Source organism: Lissotriton vulgaris, chromosome 1_2 (genome assembly GCF_964263255.1).
Source record: "Lissotriton vulgaris chromosome 1_2, aLisVul1.2, whole genome shotgun sequence".
Classification (NCBI taxonomy): Eukaryota; Metazoa; Chordata; class Amphibia; order Caudata; family Salamandridae; genus Lissotriton; species Lissotriton vulgaris.
Genome location: NC_141686.1, coordinates 28,592,487 through 28,612,507, shown reverse-complemented (window position 1 = coordinate 28,612,507; position 20,021 = coordinate 28,592,487). Strand labels below are relative to the sequence as shown.

Below are 20,021 nucleotides of genomic sequence, written 5' to 3'. Positions count from 1 at the left end.
GCATTTTGGGCCCTGACCACAGCTCCTGCTGTCCTGAGTACTCATTTACGACCTTTGATTCTACCGGTAACGATGAATTTTGGAGGCGGTAGACGCCTCAATACACCAAGTGGTAGCAGCGGCCATGGGCACCTTCGAGTGCTGCCTGATGGAGATTGCATTTGGATACTCTGTCCATGATAGATGACACCCGGTTACTGCTGGGTGCTCCCTCTGCGCCCTCTCGCACCTCTAAGTGACTTGGGATGGACCTCCATGCTTTTGCGCGCCTTAAGAAGGCTTTTCTTGTTCATCCGGCTCCTGAGGTGGTTGTTTCCCCTCTAGAGACCGTTCTTGACCCGGGGAGAGTGATTCTCTGGATGAGTCCAACGAGGAGGCAAGCACTTCTCAGCCCTGGCACCCTCAGGCGCACTCGGTTTCCCCAGATAATGCTCCACGGAAATTGTCCGATTTACTCGATCCTGAGGACCTTATTCACCCTCGTTCAGCGGAATGGGCCCCTTCCGAAAAGATTGCAAGATATGTGGTAGGTCATCTGAGCAAGCCCTTAGAGAAGGAGGTCAGGGCAAAGGGAGATGTGTGGCTCAGGGGTTAGAGGCGGCAGACCCGGAAGCTGAGATCGGCCCTGGACCAGGGTTCAATTCCCGCCTCGGCGGGTCTTGGGCTAAAAAAATTCCACGGACTCGATAATTCTCGCTCCGGTGCCTTCTCGACTCACGGGTTCACACTCTGCGACTCTGGGCAATAGCTTGCTTAATCTCCACAACGGCCCCTCGCGGCGGGATGCCTGGCTTTCACCTTGCGGATACCCTGCCGGGGTTATCTCACAGGGGAATACCAGGATGGGTTCCCTAAGCAAGCGCCAGGAAACCCACTGCGGGTAGCTGTGCGCTATATAAGCTCAAATACATTTACATTTACAAAGCTTAGGGTGGAATGTCCTCGACCCTCCCTACCAGGGAAAGTAGCAACAACCCCAGAGGTTGACTCTTGCATTGCTACTTTCCCACAAAAAATATGTAGGATATAAATAAGAAGGGTATAGACCATTCATGGAAGTCATGCCAGGATAAGTTATTGGAAATTTGCAGCCTCCTTACTAAGATCCTAGACATGGCAGAAGAGGCAAGAATGGCAGGCCCCCCTCCCCCTTTCTCCAAAGTTAGTTTCAGGGTGGGCGCGATCGCTATTACTTCTACGGGAAACACAAATTGCGCTTTTTCGATGGAGGGCTGTCGTGCTCTCTTTCAGAAGGTGGACTCCAGTTTGGGCGGAGGAGGCTGACGCAGTGGCACAAGGCAGGCTTTTTGATGAGTCATTTATAAAAGAGGTGGGAAAGTAAATGCTACCTTCACTTCTTGAGATAAAGCCCAGGTGTCAATGAAGAAGGCCTTCCAGGCTAGAATTTTGTTGCGGCCTGCCGTGTCAGAGGGCGCTCGGGTGTCCGCTTCTACACCCAAGGCCCTCCCACATCCTTCAAGAAGAACCATCACCAGACAAAGCAAAAGGGATGCTTCCCCTCCAATAGAGGCTTCCATGGACGTGGCTCCAGAGTTGTTCCTAGAGTGCAGCTTCAAGCCCAAGCAGGTGAGAGTTTTCCCCTTCATCCTGTCAGGTACCCCACAAGTCTTACCTTTGCTTGTGACGCAATTCCGCAGAGACGACAAGAGCACCCGTCCCTGTACCCACCTGACCCTCGTGGAAGGCAATACCCAGCAGGGATGAGATGGACGCAGGGATGGGAGCCAGGGTGTAGGGTAAAAGGGTAGCGTGGAGCTGGCGGGGCGTCTCGGTGTCAACTGGAAACCAAGAAAGAGCTAGATCAGAAACTGAGTCAGACCCGAAAAGGAACCACCCCCACATACACACACAGACCTTGTAACCCTCGGAGGACTCACCAATGCGTCCGAGACGGAAGGTCCCCCAATGGTTTCAGCTTCGGTTATGAATAGCGAAGGTAAGGCGCTCCTGTGCGTTTCACCCAAGTTCAAACAAAAAGAAAGCGCTCCTGCGCCTTTCATCCAAGTTCAAACAAAAGAAAGCGCTCCTGCGCGTGTAGCTAACAACTGTAAGTAGTCACTCACCCTGTAGCATCCCTTATAGGTACCCAAGCCTGTTGGCTGAGCTTTTTCCCTTTTAGCGATCCTGCGCGGTGGGAAACAGAAAAGTACAAACCCAAAACAATACTCGGGTCCACAAAACACCCTCAAGGCGCTCCTGCGCGTCGAGGGTTACAGTAACAAAAACAGGCACTTTCCTGGATCCCCCAGGAGAAGGAACAAACAAGCGCTCCTGAGTGGCGCAGACGTGAGGCAGAGTTGCGCTCCAGCGCGGCTGTACTCGGTGGTCTCAGGCGGCGCTCTTACACGTGTGGCTGACGTGACAGCCGAGCAGCGCTCCAGAGCGGCTCGTCTCCGTACTAGACAGGCAGGTCTCAGCAAGCGGGATCCCCAGCAAGGAATACGAAGCACCGAGCCAGCGGGAAACGTGATGTTTAAGCGTTTCCCCCGGAAGTGCTTCTGTGCTCCCAGGCCACTGCCCGGGACTAGACCGGGGACTCAACTTCTGGCCGGAAGTGAGTATTCCGGCTTTCCGTGTGTGTATGCGGGGATGGCCGGCTGCGGCAACGCCGCAAACCGTGACAGCACCCCCCCTAGAACAGAACTTCTCCCCCCCCCCAACCCCCAACACCCCCGGAAATCAGAAAAGAGAGACAGGGCGAGGGCTCAGGGGATGACTTAGATGGAAAGCACGAACCAAAACAGGAGCGTGGCGCACATGGGATAAGGGCTCCCAGGACCGCTCATCGGGACTGTACCCCTTCCAGTCCACTAGGTAGAAGAGCTTGGCCCTTGTACGATGGGACTCCAAGATAGCCCTGACCTCATACTCAACATGCCCCTCCACCACCACCGGAGAAGGGGGAGACGGAACGGAGCCGCCAGATTGGACAGCACGCAGAAGGGAGACATGGAAGACCGGATGGATCTTCATGTGCGGAGGAAGCGACAACCTCATGGCCACAGGGTTGACCACCTTCTCGATAACAAAGGGACCCACAAAACGAGGCAACAGCTTCTTGGGCCCATGCACGTTCAGGTGCCGAATGGAAAACCACACCCTATCACCCGTGCGATAAGTGGGTTCCTTTTGTCTGTGAGCGTCAGCATGCTCCTTGTAGGAGTCCTTCGCCTTGGCTAGCTCGAACCGTGCCCGTTGCCAGAGTACGCGTAGTGTCTCATGATAAGACCGCACAGTGGGCAGGTGACTATCCAGAGGCTTCTCCCAGGCCGACGTGCGGGGATGACGTCCTTGGAGGCAAAAGAAAGGGGACATGCCGATGGCTGAATGCTTGCTGTTATTGTACGCATACTCCGCCATCCATAGCACATCGGACCATTCCTTCTCGACCGTAAGCAGCAAACAGCGGAGGTACTGCTCCATGGTGTGGTTTGTCCGTTCAGCTTGACCATCGGTCTGGGGGAGGTACGCTGAGGAGAGGCGTACGTCCATCTCGAGTATCCTGCATACCTCCTTCCAGAAGCGGGACACGAATTGCGATCCCTGATCCGTTATGACCACAGACGGGATGCCATGGAGGCGAACCACCTCCTGTACGAAGATCAAGGCCAGTTCGTCCGCCGTGGGCAATTTCGTCAAGGGTACGAAATGCGCCATCTTGGTGAGGTGGTCCACTATGGTGAGAACAGTGGTGTGACCAGTCTTAGTGAGCGGGAGCTCAACCACAAAATCCATGGAGATGGTATGCCACGGAAAATGTGGTACAGGAATGGAACGCAAAAGGCCAACCGATGGTTCTGATCTGTTCTTGCCAAGCAGGCAAACTGCGCAGTTCATCACATGGTTTTTTGTATCGGCCACCATCGTTGACCACCAAAACCGCCTTTGCACGAGATCGAGCGTTTTGTGGTAACCAGGATGGCCGGAGAGGACATGATCGTGACACGAGTAAAGGGCCTTCTTCTGTTCAGGTACCCCTGGGAGGTGTTTTTGGTCTCCTAAACGCCGTGAACCGCTCCCACTTGTTCCACCTTCTTCGTCTCCTGTCGGGACCACGGGGTCGGACCGTTTCCTGTCTGGTTCTGCCTGGCAGACGGGATCCGTAGAAACGACTACGCCCTGGAAGTGTTTCTCCGGCAAGATGGAGACAGGCTCATGGTCTTCGGCGTCTTAATCGGATTCGGCCAGTCGCGAAAGTGCATCTGCCTTGGCGTGGTCTTTCCCTGGCCGGAACGTGATCACTAAGTTGTACTCATTGAAGAACAGGGTCCATCGAAGCTGTTGGGCTGTGAGGGCACGTGCTGATCGTAGGAACTGTAGGTTTCTGTGGTCTGTGTAGATGGTTACCGTGTATTTTGAATCCTTCAGGAAGTGGCGCCATTCCTCGAACGCGGTCTTGATGGCTAAGAGTTCCCGATCAGACACGGTGTAGTTGCGTTCAGCGGGTTGGAGCTTCTTGGAGTAAAAGGCCACAGAATGCAGTTGGTCCGTATCGATGTTTCGTTGTGATAGCACTCCGCCTATGGCGTCCCTAGAGGCATCTGCCTCCACTAAGAAGGGTTGCTCGGTGTCGGGGTGCACCAGGACCGGGGCTACGGTAAACCGTCTCTTTAGTTCCTGGAAGGCATCGTCTGCTTTTTGGTCCCAACCAAAACGTACCCCCTTGCGCAACAAGCGCGTGATGGGGGCCACCATCTCGGAGAATCTGGTGATGAAATGACGGTAATAGTTGGAAAAACCGAGGAACCTTTGGACCCCTCTCACGGACTCCGGGGTAGGCCAAGACAGGATGGCTTCTACTTTTTTGTTGTCCATTTGGATGCCTGCCGGAGTGATGATGTGCCCTAAGAACTCAACAGAGGTGACGTGAAACATGCTCTTCTCCAACTTCACGTACAGACGGTGTTTCTCCAACTGTTGCAGGACGGAACGCACGTGTTGAACGTGCTCTCCGGTGGTCTGAGAGTAAATCAAGATGTCGTCTATGTAGACGATAAAAAAAGACGTTGATGAAGTCCCTCAACACTTCATAGATGAAGAACTGAAACGCGGCGGGGGCGTTGCAGAGACCGAAAGGCATGACCTGGTATTCGAGCAGGCCGAACTTCGTCCGGAAGGCGGTCTTCCATTCTCACCCTTCCGGACTCTGACAAGGTGGTAAGCACCCCGTAGGCCTAGTTTCGTGTAGATGGAGGCGTTCTTGACCTGGTCCAAGAGATTGGAGATCAATGGTAGCGGGTACCGTTTTTTTACGGTGATGGTGTTCATCGCGCGAAAGTCTATGCAGGTCCTCAGATCCCCTTCCTTCTTTGACACGAAGAAAAGAGGAGAGGAAACCGGTGATCTGGAGTGACGTATAAACCCGTTGTCCAGCTATTCGTCCAGATACGAGCGAAGGTGGATGTTCTCCTGCTCCGTGAGCGAGTAAATCCTGCTGCATGGCAATGTGGAGCCGGGAATCAGGTCAATTTGGCAGTCGAAAGACCGGTGGGGTGACAGAGTGTTGGCTCCCTTCTTGTGGAACACTTCCGCTAGATCCAGATATTCCTTCGGTATGGTTCCTTGGGAAACCGTTCCCATACTTACTACAGGCAACGAGTGTGCCTGTATGAAACGAGGGCCTGGCAGGTCGTCCTTTGCGTAACAGGTGCTGCAGCAGTGTTCCGACTCAAGGTGGATGGTTCTGGTCACCCAATCGATGCGGGGGTTGTGCTTCACCAACCACGGCAAACCCAAGATCACCTTAAATTGAGGGGCATCGATAACGTCGAAACTAATGGACGCGGTGTGGTTGTTTGAGAAGGACATCGTAATGTTCTCTGTTCGGTGTCTGATGGGGCCGGAAGTTAGGTCCGTTCCATCAACAGCCTTTACGGGTTCTGGTTGGGCCTTCGTCACTGTGTCAATGCCCAAGGTGCGGGAAAACGCTGTATCTATGAAGCAGCCTGTCGCCCCGGAATCTAACATGGCGGTCACCACCCAGGTTCTTCCCCCCAGATTCCGTAAGGACACGTCCATGCCGACGTGATGACTACCGTCGTATACCGCAGAGATCGCTGATGTACAAGACGAAGAACCCAGAGGACGGATCCTCATGTCTACTGGGTTGTCTCGTTTCCCGTCTTGTCGCCCTTGCTGATGGGCAACGCGTACGGCCTTCTGCCTCGCGGTTTGGATGGCTTAGCGGGGCATTCCCTCACGAAGTGTCCGCTTTTGCCGCAATATAGGCACTGGTTCTGCTTCCTCCTTTTTTCTCTTTCTTGACTGGTCAAGGGTCCTCTTATGCCTCCGATCTACATGGGTTCGGACGCTACTCCCTGGGGAGTGGATTCCTCCTTGGCTTTCTCGACGCCCTTGTCCCCGATGGGCAAGAGAAGGTTGTCGTTGCCTTTTCCCCTGTCGGTCTTTCTTTCTTGCAGTCGGAAGTTCATTTTCACCACCATGTCTATGAAAGGGCCTATAGCGTCGGGCGGATCGGGATACTGCGAGATAAGATCCTTTAGGTCATCCCGTAAACCCCGATAAAACACAGATACCTTCTTATCCTCTGGCCAGTGGGCCTCGATGACAAGCCTGTTGAACATGGTGATGTAATGGAGCAAGTCCTGGTTGCCTTGTTTGAGGCTGAGCAACTCGTTGTCTGCGGCCTGCAAGAAGGTATGGCGAGCGAACATACGCCGCATGGCTTCCTTAAGCGTTGGCAGGTGGTTAAGCATGGGATCGTCGTTCTCTACCAAGGAAATGGACCACAGTGCGGCATCCCCGCCCATGTAAGACAGTATGTAGGCGACCTTGGAAGCATCATCGGGAAAGGCTGCGATCCTAGCCATGAGATGCAGTTGACATTGATGGATGAATATACCGTACTTAGTGCTATCACCGTAGAAGAGTTCAGGTGGTGCCAACTGCACAGGATGGGGAGTGACGACCTGGATGGCTGTGTCTTGGTTGGTGGCGGCGGAGGGCCCCCCAAAGGTGAATGTTGGTTGTCTCAACAGGCCGTCTTGTCTGACTCTAGGGCTGGGAGTAGTACCCCAAGGACTGGTGACCAGGCTGCCATTTGGCCCTGTAGGGCCGTTATGTCATGGTGCAAGGCAAGGTTCTCTGTCTGCATGGCAGCCAGCATGACTGCGATATCTTGCAGAGTGACCTCCGGGTTGCTCATGTCGTCTGGGCGGAATGATTACCGTGGGCTTCGGATTCTGTCAGGTGCCCCACAAGTCTTACCTTTGCTTGTGACGCAATTCCGCAGAGACGACAAGAGCACCCGTCCCTGTACCCACCTGACCCTTGTGGAAGGCAATACCCAGCAGGGATGAGATGGACGCAGGGATGGGAGCCAGGGTGTAGGGTAAAAGGGTAGCGTGGAGCTGGCGGGGCGTCCCGGTGTCAACTGGAAACCAAGAAAGAGCTAGATCAGAAACTGAGTCAGACCTGAAAAGGAACCACCCCCCACATACACACACAGACCTTGTAACCCTCGGAGGACTCACCAATGCGTCCGAGACGGAAGGTCCCCCAATGGTTTCAGCTTCGGTTATGAATAGCGAAGGTAAGGCGCTCCTGCACGTTTCACCCAAGTTCAAACAAAAAGAAAGCGCTCCTGCGCGTTTCACCCAAGTTCAAACAAAAGAAAGCGCTCCTGCTCGTGTAGCTAACAACTGTAAGTAGTCACTCACCCTGTGGCATCCCTAATAGGAACCCAAGCCTGTTGGCTGAGCTGTTTCCCTTTCAGCGCTCCTGCGTGGTGGGAAACCGAAAAGTACAAACCCAAAACAATACTCAGGTCCACAAAACACCCTCAAGGCGCTCCTGCGCATCGAGGGTTACAGTAACAAAAACAGGCACTTTCCTGGATCCCCCAGGAGAAGGAACAAACAAGCGCTCCTGAGTGGCGCAGACGTGAGGCAGAGTTGCGCTCCAGCGCGGCTGTACTCGGTGGTGGCAGACGAGTCTCAGGCGGCGCTCTTACACGTGTGGCTGACGTAACAGCCCAGCAGCGCTCCAGCGCGGCTCGTCTCCGTTCTAGACAGGCAGGTCTCAGCAAGCGGGATCCCTAGCAAGGAATCCGGAGCACCGAGCCGGCGGGAAACGTGATGTTTAAGCGTTTCCCCCCCGGAAGTGCTTCTGTGCTCCCAGGCCACTGCCCGGGACTAGACCGGGGACTCAACTTCTGGCCGGAAGTGAGTATTCTGGCTTTCCGTGTGTGTATGCGGGGATGGCCGGCCATTACCGCGAACCGTGACACATCCAGCATGAGGGTGGGGGGCTGGTTGGCTCTATTAGTTCTAAATTGGTAACGGCTTACTTCTGATGTATGGGTTCTGCAGACCGTCAGAGGTTTTCAGATAGAATTCTACAGATCCCTGGTCCAAGATGTGCGTCCACAGCCTCTGTTTTTCACAGAAGAGAAAGCTGCCCTGATGACAGGGAGGTGGGTGATCTCCTGTTGAAAGGAGCTACTACCCATTCCTCCCTCCATCCGCGGGTTTCTTAAGTAATATCTTTTTGTTGGACAAGCAAGATGAGACCTCGGCCAGGGACTGACTACACGGAGTTCCTACACGTCGCTCAGCAGTCCGTAGTCGGAGCACAAATAATTGCAACAACCAAATAATTCGGGTGTGAAGGCTAATGCAGTCTGGAGTATTTTGTAGCGTCTAAATTGGCTGCCATGTCGGTAAAAAAGAATACACTGATCATTGATACTGGAGCCTTCATATTGAAATAGGGCTGAACTGAGGGTAAACTGTAAGTAATATAGTGTGTGTGTGTGTGTATATATGTATGTATATCGCACGGTGCAGCGAGACGCGGAAGGGGACAGCACGTTCTGATGCAGGGCTCACTACAGGTGGTCGAGAAACAGATAACGACAAGGATTTGGCCGCATACTTACTACTTTAAGATAATATCGACCCCGAGCCGAGACTGATAATTTGAGACCGTGGAACTTGTACTTATGGAAATGATGATTTGAGAAGGGATTCTGAGATAAGATTACACCCTTCGCGTAGGAACTTGTCCCAACTAATCTGGAGACCGTGCGATATATTTACAGATGCTATGAATGAGGACGTGTGAGGCAAAGATAAGAGAAGCTCTGGATAAGAATTTTATATTAACCCGGACAAAAGAGACTGGTGAATGCAGATTGAGGATTGAAAAACGGAACAGGATCTGCTATTGTCGATTTTGAATTGGAAGACAGTGCAGATTGATAACTTTATTTACGTTTGGAATATGCATTTGATGCCTGAAGTAACTGGATAATTTAGAGCCCTGAAGAAGTCGAGGTATTATACTGTACACGACGAAACACGTGTTGGCTGTTGTAATTAACTTTGGACATCTGGGGAGATACGAAGAAAAACAAAGAAATAAACAACAAAGACTGAATATTTTGGAACTTTGATTATTGGAATTGACCCTGTGAGACTGAAAAGTTAAATTTCATCCTGTGTTAGCACATCTTCAGCAACCGGCGCATCATTCCTTGCCAATTGATGTACAGTCAAAAAAGCTCTGGTATATAATCGCCATAGCCATCCCGGACGGCTACAAGATCATCCGAAAGGACCGCACCAACCAAACAGGAGGGGGCATCGCCATCGTCCATAAGAACACCATCCACATCACGACCAGTTCAGACGATAACCTCGCTACAGTCGAACACCTTCACTTCCAGATCCACACCGACCCCAAGACCACACTCGGAGGCACCCTCATCTACAGGCCACCAGGACCCCGCACACATTTCAGCGAAGATATCACTGACTTCATTAGCCCACACGCCCTCCCCTCCGAGGACTACATTCTACTGGGAGACCTCAACTTCCACCTGGAAAAGAAAAACGACAGCAACACCACCACCCTTCTGGCCAACCTGGCCAACCTCGGACTCAAACAACTCGTTTACACCCCCACCCACTATGCCGGACACACGCTCGACCCAATCTTCACCTCCAGCAAGCACATCTCCTTCAACCACACCACAAGCTCTCCATTGGACTGACCACATCTGCTTTCACTTCAACTACAAAAAGACCTCGACCCACCTCCTCCCACAACCAATTCCCCGAAGAAACTGGAACAAAATTACCACCGACCAGCTCTTCACATCGCTCCACCAAAACCCTCCTGCCAAATCATTGGACCCAAACCAAGCAGCCACCAACCTCACACAATGGATCACCTGCAGCGCCGATGAACTAGCACCCTTGAAAAACCATAAAATCAAGCAAGGTAGCAAAAAAGCCCCCTGGTTCAACGATGACCTTCAGCAATCCAAGAAGTTCTGCTGCACCCTCGAGAAAGCCTGGAGAAAAAACCCAACCACTGACAACCTGGCCACCTTCAAGAACGCCACCCGCAAACACCACCAACTGATCCGATCCACCAAGAAAACGCCCACAACAGCAAGGAACTATTCAACATCGTCAAAGAATTTACCAACCCCACCGCCGGCACCAACGACATCACTCCCTCCCAAGACCTCTGCGACTCCCTAGCCTCATTCTTCCACAACAAAATCGCCGACATACATAACAGCTTTGAAAACCAGTCCGGAGACCAGTCCATTCCACCCACCTCCGAACCTAAACCCCCCTCTAACAACCTTTGCGCCTGGAACCCAATCACCACTGAAGACACCATCCGCCTGATGAACTCCATCCACTCAGGATCGCCAACCGACCCATGTCCCCACCACATCTTCAGCAAAGCAGACTCCATTATCGCTCCCCATCTCCAAGACGTCATCAACTGCTCCCTCAACTTTGCTACCTTCCCGGAAAGCTGGAAACATGCCAAACTCAGCGTCCTTCTGAAGAGACCCACAGTGGACCCCACTGAACTTAAGAACTACCACCCCATCTCGCTCCTCCCATTCCCTGCCAAAGTCATTGAGAAAGCCGTCAACAGTCAGCTCGCCGCCTTCCTCGAATCCAACAAATCCCTCGACCCTTCACAGTCCGGCTTCCGAGCCAAACACAGCACCGAAACCGCCCTCATCGCAGCAACTGACGACATTCGAACACTACTGGACAACGGAGAAACAGTTGCCCTCATCCTACTTGACCTCTCCGCAGCCTTCGACAGTCTGTCATAGCACCCTCATACAACGCCTCAGCAACGTCGGAATACAAGGAAAAGCATTGTACTGGATCATCTCGTTCCTCGCCGGAAGAACCCAGAGACTCCACCTCGCCCCTTTTTAGATCAGAGGCTACCGAAGTCATCTGCGGCGTACCACAAGGATCATCTCTCAGTCCCACCCTCTTCAACGTATGCATGAGTCCCCTCGCATCAATCGCGCGCCAACACAACCTCTACATCATCTCCTACGCAGACGACACCCAGCTGATCCTCTCCCTCACCAAAGACCCAAACACCGCCAAAACCAACTTGCACGAAGGAATGAAAGAAGTAGCTGAGTGGATGAAGTACAGCCGTTTAAAACTGAACTCGGACAAAACGGAAGTCCTCATCTTAAGTTCATCCCCCTCTTCTTGGGACGATTCATGGTGGCCACCGGCCCTAGGAACTGCACCCATACCTACGGACCACGCACTTAACCTGGGCTTCATCCTAGACTCCTCCCTCTCGATGACCAGACAAGTCAACGCCGTCTCATCATCATGCTTCAACATCCTACGCATGCTCAAAAAAATCTTCCGATGGATCCCCATCGAAACAAGAAAAACTGTCACCCACGCACTGGTCACAAGCCGACTGGATTACGGAAACACCCTTTACGCCGGAACCACAGCCAAACTACAGAAAAAACTCAACGCATCCAAAATGCCTCAGCCAGACTCATACTAGACATCCCCCGCCAAGCTCACATTTCCGGACACCTGAAAGACCTCCACTGGCTCCCCGTCAACAAGAGAATAACGTTCCGTCTCCTCACCCACGCACACAAAGCCCTCTACGACCTAGGACCCGAATGCCTCAACACGCGCCTGTCCTTTTACACCCCCACCCGCCAACTACGATCGTCCAATCAAGCCCTCGCCGCAATTCCGCGCATCCATAGATCCACCATGGGGGTAAGATCCTTCTCCTACTTAGCGGCCAAAACCTGGAATCTCTCCCCACCCACCTCCGCCTTACTCAGAACCACCTCTCCTTCAGAAAGCAACTAAAAACCTGGATATTCGATAAGTAATATACCCCCCCCTCCCTCAAGCGCCTTGAGACCCTCTGGGTGAGTAGTGCGCTATACAAATTTTTAACTTGAACTTTAGGTAACCTAGGCTACAAAAGGGTGACCTGGCTGAACCCTTTCTCGGCACCAGACATCGCCATAGCCATCCTGCAAGGCTACAAGATCACCCGCAAGGACCGCACCAACGGAGTAGGAGGAGGAATTGTCATCGTCCACAGGAACACTCACAAAATCTCGACATACACAGACGACCCCCTCAGCATCGCCAAATACCTGCACTTCCAGATTCACACCGACCCCTACACCACCCCCGGAGGTACCCTCGTCTACAGAGCCCATGGACCCCGACCGCAGTCCAGTGACTCCATCGCCAACATCAGCACATACGCCCTCGCCTCCACGGATTACATCCTCTTCGGGGACCTGAAGTTCCACCTCGAGAACAACGACGACTCCAACTCTGCCACCCGGATCGACAACCTCGCCAACCTTGGACTCGGTCAACTCGTCACATCACTCACCCACTCTGACGGCCACACGCTTGACCTCATCTTCTCCGCAAGCTCCCACATCTTCTTCAACTACACCACCAAACTCCACTGGACCAACCACCATTGCATCCACTTCACCTTCCGGGAACCTACCACGCATCACAGCACCCAGTAGATGCCTCGCCACCGCTGGAGCAAAGTCACCAAACACCAGCTAACCACCACCCTCGCCCAGAGCCCACCCGCAGACTCGACCGACCCCGATGCCGCAGCCCATAACTGCAGACAGTGGATCAGCGACTGCGCCAACACCCTTACCCCCCTCAAGAAGCCCTCCAACACCCACACCAGCAAGAAAGCCAGCTGGTTCACCGAAGGACTTCAAGCGAACCTGCCGTAAACTTGAAAAAAAACTGGATCCGTGAACAAACACTGGAAAGCTACACAGCCCACAAGAATGCCACCCGCAGACACCACCACCTAATCAGATCCGCCAAAAGGACCTCCTTCGAAGACTGCCGGACAACAACGTACACAACAGCCAAGAGCTCTTCAACATTGTGAAGGAACTCTCTAACCCCAGCTCCAACACCAACAACATCCCACCTTCACAAGACCTGTGCGACTTGCTGGCCACCTTCTTCCATCGCAAGATCAGACATCCACAACAGCTTCAACACCGTCACCACGCTGGCAACCACAGAGAACCCCCCCCCCCGCTTCCAAGACCACCACCCGCATCAACCGCCTGCTCTCCTGGACCAACATCAACGACGACAAAACCATCAAGATCATGAACACTATCCACTCCGGACCTGGAAGACCCCTGCCCACACCACGTCTCAACAAAGCCAGCAGCACCATCGCACCCCATCTCTGGAGAACCATCAACATCTCCTTTGAAATGGTGACCTTCCCGGAGAGCTGGAAACAAACCCAAGGCGGACCTCCAGAACTTCCGACCCATTTCCCGGCGAAGGTCATCGAAAAGGCCGTCAACAAACAACTAACCAGCTTCCTCGAGGAGAACAGCATCCTGGATCCATCCCAGACCGGGTTCCGCAGCAACCACAGCACTGAAACTGCCCTCATCGCCGCCACAGATGACCTCAGGACCCTGCTTGATAAAGGAGAAACCGCGGTTCTCATCCTTCTGGACCTGTCCGCCGCATTCGACACGGTCTGCCACCGCACACTACAAACATGCCTCAACGATGCCGGAATCCAAGAGAAGGACCTGGACTGGGCCACTTCCTTCCTCTCAGGCAGAACACAGAGCGTCCGCCTCCCCTCAACCCTTCCGCTCCGAAGCCACCGGGATCATCTGCCGGGGACCCCAAGGCTCATCCCTCAGCCCAACGTTGTTCAACGTCTACATGGTGCCGCTCGCCCACGTCGCACGACGGCACAACCTTAACATCATCTCCTACGCAGACTACACCCAGCTGATCCTCTCCCTCACCAAAGACCCCCACACCGCCAAAACCAACCTCCAAAAAGTAATGAAAGCCGTCTCCGACTTCCTTGACATACTAGACTTTGAAAATGGACAGCACCCTTCAGGATTAAATACACAATTTTGGATAGATACCATTTTGCTATCTCAACATTTGTTAAATCACATGTGACCATATCACAGTTGTTTTCCCAACAGATACATAGGCAAGAGACTCTGTGTCTTTAGTTTTCTGTCCTTTATTCAGTTTTTCATTTTCATTTAAAAATCGCTGATAGCCAAATAGCCAACGCGTTTCGTCCGTGACCGGACTTCTTCAGGGCTGAATAGCACGTATTTTCAGGTTCATAAATGAAGAATGTTTTAATGTCCAGTTGTGGATAGAATTTATAAAGTTGTCCTTTCTCATAAGGAAGTACCAGAAGACCTTTTTGCTACGCTCGTTGATGCTGGGGTTTGGAATCCCCTTGGCCCGAATCAAACCCTTGTTATACCGATCCATGACTAATTCAAATTACCAATACTTCCTTATGAGAAAGGAAAACTTTATAAATGCACCATCAGGATTGAAGCAAGCCGGGCCGACGACGGCTGAAATGCCAGAAACCGGTCCCCGGAAGCTTGTCTCCTTTCCGGTGAAGAATTGGCTTGGTAGTTTGGTCTGCCCTGTTCCCATGATGCACTGGGCCAGGGACAGACTAATTTGCATATAGCCAGGTTCTGAGCTGGGATGGTGCAGTGAGCTAAATAACTGTGATGGTTCAAGCCCTGATCTTTGGACTGGGTAAGAGTGGTCTGCTTAATTCAGACACTCCGTTCATCACCACCCCCTTTTCTGAATTGTAGTTTTGCCCCAGCCTATTGGCCTTTGCGTGTGTCTTTTTAATAAAGGACGCAATTCGCCATAACCCCTCTTTTTGTCCAACCCATGTGCACGCCCACAGCCTAATGCTTGCGGTAAGGCGCAGCAGCAGCATATGTTGCCAATTATCGTGCCCAGACGCGGGTGCGATAATGGGAAACATATGATGCTGCTCACAACCGCGCGCGCACACCAGCAGCTCTCCACAGCGGCTCGGCCGTGGTTTCCCTATGAGCTTCTTGAAACCTGTTTGTCGCTTTATAGGTTTCCCCTATAGCTCTCCGGTCTCGTGGCATTGCTTGTTGCGCTCTCGCAGCCCCCGCTCTGTTTCCACCCCATCCCCGGAACCTACCCGTTTTAAATGGATTGATGCTGCCCCGGCAGCTCTCCGACCGTCTGAATCCACGAGGGGGTGTGTTTTTCTCTGGTTCCAGACGCTGTAAGCATTATATGTTAATATTGCCAAATGTTGTGGCACTCGACGTATGGATCGGTTCCTTTGTTGCCGTTGGTAGTTTCTTTAGAGAAGTGAAATAAACGATCGAATCTGACGCGTGAGGTGATGTCAAGGTTAAAAGTTTGAACTCCGTCAAAGCCGCCTCCGCCTTTTATCTTTCGGAGGTCGAAGAATGGGACAATTAATAGCAGCATGAACACTTGTTGGTTCCAGCGCTTAAAAGCAGCTGACATGTAGCTTGAAACACTACATAGGAAATATCTATCTCAAGAGTAATCATGCCCTCTATCGCTACTCCTTTTGTTTGTGCATAGAAATCCCAGTGTTGAAATACCAGGTAAATCCCATTTGGTGTAGCCCACCAAATATATATAGTAAGTGGGTGGGGGGTCTCTATCGTCGACTGTTCTAATCTCGTCGCTGGTTCATCTTCGGGGTTTTGGGGGCAAAACACCACTCAATTGGCTGCATTTGGGTTGCCCAGTGTAATTTGTTTGACCCTTACTTCGTGTTGTTCATGTACTATTTACCAAACAAAATTGTAACTTTGTTATTGTACTTATAAGTACGCTGGCTAAAACAATTATTTTCTGCTATATGTTTGTTATTCGTTGTACTGAATGGTGTGGAGCAGATATTTTGACCTCATTCCGGTATATAGGAAACTGGTTTTTAGTTACTCCTTCAGGAGGCATTGTGTGTTTTTATATATGTTCATACCCAGTCTCCTGCTAGATTATTGGGTTGCCCTATTATGTTAAGTTTTATTGGGAGTCAAGCAGCACGAATGTGGTGGTGGCAATGTACTGAGTGGGGATCAGTAGGAGTGAACAGATCCTTTTTAGTCTGTCACTGAAGTGAGGCCTACAGGCTTAGTCATTCTTAAAGTTTCACTGAAGTGTGCCTAACTCATTGGTCACATTGGTCTGTTGTGAACTGCTGTGAAGTGTAAGAGTGGTCTACCTGGGCTGAGTGTATATGTGCCTATGAGTATTACAATACTTGGTAGATGTAGTGCGTTCATATTAACTGGAGGTGTGCCTATGAGTGGTACAGTACAAGATTGAATACCTGCACTGGATGAATCTGTGCCTATAGATAGTACAATACATGGAGTGCCATGGGTTTCATTTTTTGGAGATCCAGGCCTGCATGGTGAAACATGGAGCGGAGGCAGAGAAATCTCTACATACAGATTTGTGTATTGCTGCATTCCTCTAAGCTGGGTGGGACACACACACTGGAGATGGGAGATTCTCATGCACACTTCAAAGGGTGCTCTTTGATTCAGTGAGAGGTCAAAAGGAAGGTGCCTCTGCACATGTCAAGAAGGAGATGGGGCTAATAAAAGAAGCATAAAGAGTAGGGCTGGGACCCTAGGCTAACCTTTTGTGTAACCTTTTGATACACACATCATTGTTTCTGACATCCAGGCATGAGCTCTGCTCACTCCCATGAACTTTGTTGTAGGTCTTTCAGCTTTGGAGTCACACCTACAGTGACAGACATCTTTAAACTGGAAGAAGAGTGCAGAGGGGTGGGCATGTCAAAAGAAGCAGACTTTCAACATAAACATCAGAGACTTGGACTTTAATTGACATTTGGTGTCTGGAAATGGAACTATAAGAAGGGGAGCTTGAGGCCCCAAGAATTGTCATCTGCTGGGCAGGCTGTGTGAGAAGGGGAAACTGTGCAAGACCTCTGACTGTGACCACGACTGGGGGAGAAGGCTTTCTAGCCTCCCTGCTAGGTGAAGGGACATCACCCGGAAAATTCAACACCACCTGCCCTGGAGCACCAACCCCTCCCTGGATGGCCACGACTAGTGTGCTATGTCTTGAAGAGGAGAGCATTGGAGGGAGCAAGGTCAAGTGGAGAGCCTTGTCAAGTGGACTTTCTTGGAAGTGTGAGGCGATAGCTGCTGCACTGATTGGGTCATTGCCCGTGTGCAGACTAAAGTTGGCGACCCTTGTATGCTAGAAAAGGGTTGCTGTGAATTGAGCTGTGTGGATCGCTTTCCAGATCGGGCCGGAGCCCATGTGCACTGAGAGAGCGGTGACCCTGTCTGCCAATAGGAGCTTGCGTGAGAAGACTGCCATGTGGCAAGGGCCATAATCTCTTTGCGGTAGTGTGCCGCAACCCAATATGCCATGGAAGGGCCGCCATTGGGGAATTCACTGTGCCAATCGGGCCAAACCCTCTCTGGAGACGTTGCCAAAGGGAATGGAACCTGTGCAGGTGTTTGTGGATTATTACAAGGCCCTATATAATCATAGACCTTGACCCACCCCCTGCCCGAGGAGCAGGAGCTCCCGTTGCTACCCAAAATGTAGCTGTCAATTTCTTACTCTGACGCCTATCTACAAAGTTGGGTGTGGGACTCGTCTAAGGAGTGCATTGTGCTCTATGCAGACAATTTAGTACTCTTTGTAGCTAACATATAGTCCTCGGATCCAAGATGCATAGAAATACTTCATATCTACGGAGTGGCCTCTGGGCTCTGTGTAAACAGGGCCTGCTGGTTCCTATTAAAGGTGACCTGAGTACCTACTCGTGGAACATCATCATTCCAACTTGTCGGCTGTCATTTCACTACTTAGGTATTCATAACTCCACGCTCCTGGAATTAACGTGGAATCTCAACTTGTTCCTACCTCTCACCAGTACGAAACAAGACCTGCAGAAGTGGAGGCACTTACCCCTCCACATCTTCGAGAGAGTGCCCTTCTTCAAAATGATGCTGATACCTCCGTTCCTTTGTCTCAGAATTTCTCACTCCCCAAAAAATGTTCCACAACTTGATCTCTGTTATCCACACCTTCTTGGAGGCAAGTGGATGCCACCGGATAAGCCTGACCAATTGCTGTTAATGTCACAAACCATTTCTCTAAACTGAAACTGAAATCAGAGGGCTGGTTGAGCGAGCTGTTTATTTAGAATCTAGTTAAACCCAATGGCCCCCACAGAGTTGGTCATATCTACATGACTGTGACTGGTTCAACTTCACTAACTGCATCTCACTTACATAACTCCCCTACTCCTCTAACTGGTTACCAGGATTCCCTTGACTAACTGTTTCTGCTTCACTATTCGAAAGCAGTGGTGGCTGAATTGTGAAGGTGGTGAGGTCTAAGACCAAATCCTAAATCTACCTGCATGACTGAGCCAGCTGCCCCACGATGGCCTTGAAGGTGATGAAAGGGAATGCAAGAGATAGTGAGAAAAATGTTCATATGGAACTACCTGACTCCGTCCCTTGCCAACACAGACCACAAAAACTTAACAGAGTTACCCAAATTACAGGCCTCAGAATGAGAACCAATAGGATGACTGTGCCTGAAAATGGCAAGGCTGTTTTCAAGCCAAACTGGTAATTGTATCTGAGACGTCCAAAGATTTTATACACAGACTCACCCAAAACAGTTGCATATTAGACACCCTGGGGACTGTTCCTGAGGCCGAGTGTCTGACTCCTAGGGGACTGTGACTAGGAGCGAAACATCCAGGAGATAGGTGTGCCTAAGACACTAATAGCAGCTTCCATGATACACTGATGACTGCGTCTGAGACACATAGAGGGCTCAGAATTGGCCACCCACAGGCAATCAATGTGCCTGAGACATGGACTGTTTCTTTGACACCCTGGTAATTGTTTTTAAGCACCCAATGGCTCAAACTAAGTCACCACAGTCTGAAAATGGGATTCCTGGAGGACTACCTGGGAGTGAGACATTTGGAGGATGACTGAGCATGAGGCATCCATATCTTTTTTTTAAGAAACACTGGTGATTGTGCATGAGATATTTTGATAACTCTGACTGGGATACCCATAGAGACAGCCTTACGGTCTGAGACACCCTCAGAGCTGTGTCTGAGAATGGCATCCAAAGAACTGTGCCTGGAAGCGAGACATCCAGCAGACATCCACATACATCCAGAAGATTACTGTGCACTAAGACACCTAGTACTCTGGTGTGTGTGTGTGGGACATCCCAAGTGCACAGAATAGGACCTCCTGAGAAAAGTTCTAAGATATCTGGAAAACAGTGCCTGAGATTGAGAGTGAGTAGCCAGACGAGAATGAGAAATCCTCTGGATGTTTAAAATCCAGGCAAAATCCCCAGATGACTGCTTCAAGCACTCAGGATTGTTTGAGATATCCTGGTAACTGTGTCCACCATGAGAACACAGACTGACGCCCAAAGAGTGGCTCTGTGCCAGTCTAGCACATGCAGAATCTGTGCTGAGTATGCCAAGGGATTAAACACACTGATAACATGCAAAGTTCCACAGAATTGTTAATGTGTTATAAGTTGGGTCAGAAGTAAACAAAAAGATGAACTTCGAACAAATCCATATTTATGTCACACATCAGACTTGGAAAGAATAAATCATGCACTTTACAGTGACTGAAGCAGGCTGACTTCAGGAAGGCAAAGCTCTTATGTTTCCCAGTTCCATAACAGCTCGCCCAGTCCAGACTTTCCCTTTTGTTTTCTGGGATTTGCAGTCCTGCTTATAAACTTTTAAAATGTGGACTACAGCTCGGAGAATGCATAAGG

The 20,021-nt window shown here is 51.1% G+C and overlaps 1 protein-coding gene across 2 annotated transcripts in view; it reads left to right on the top strand.

Annotated features, from left to right (window-relative positions):
• CDPF1 (cysteine rich DPF motif domain containing 1) overlaps positions 1 to 20,021 on the top strand; it is a 191,301-nt gene that overhangs the window by 21,826 nt on the left and 149,454 nt on the right. The gene's annotated exons all lie outside the window — the stretch shown is intronic.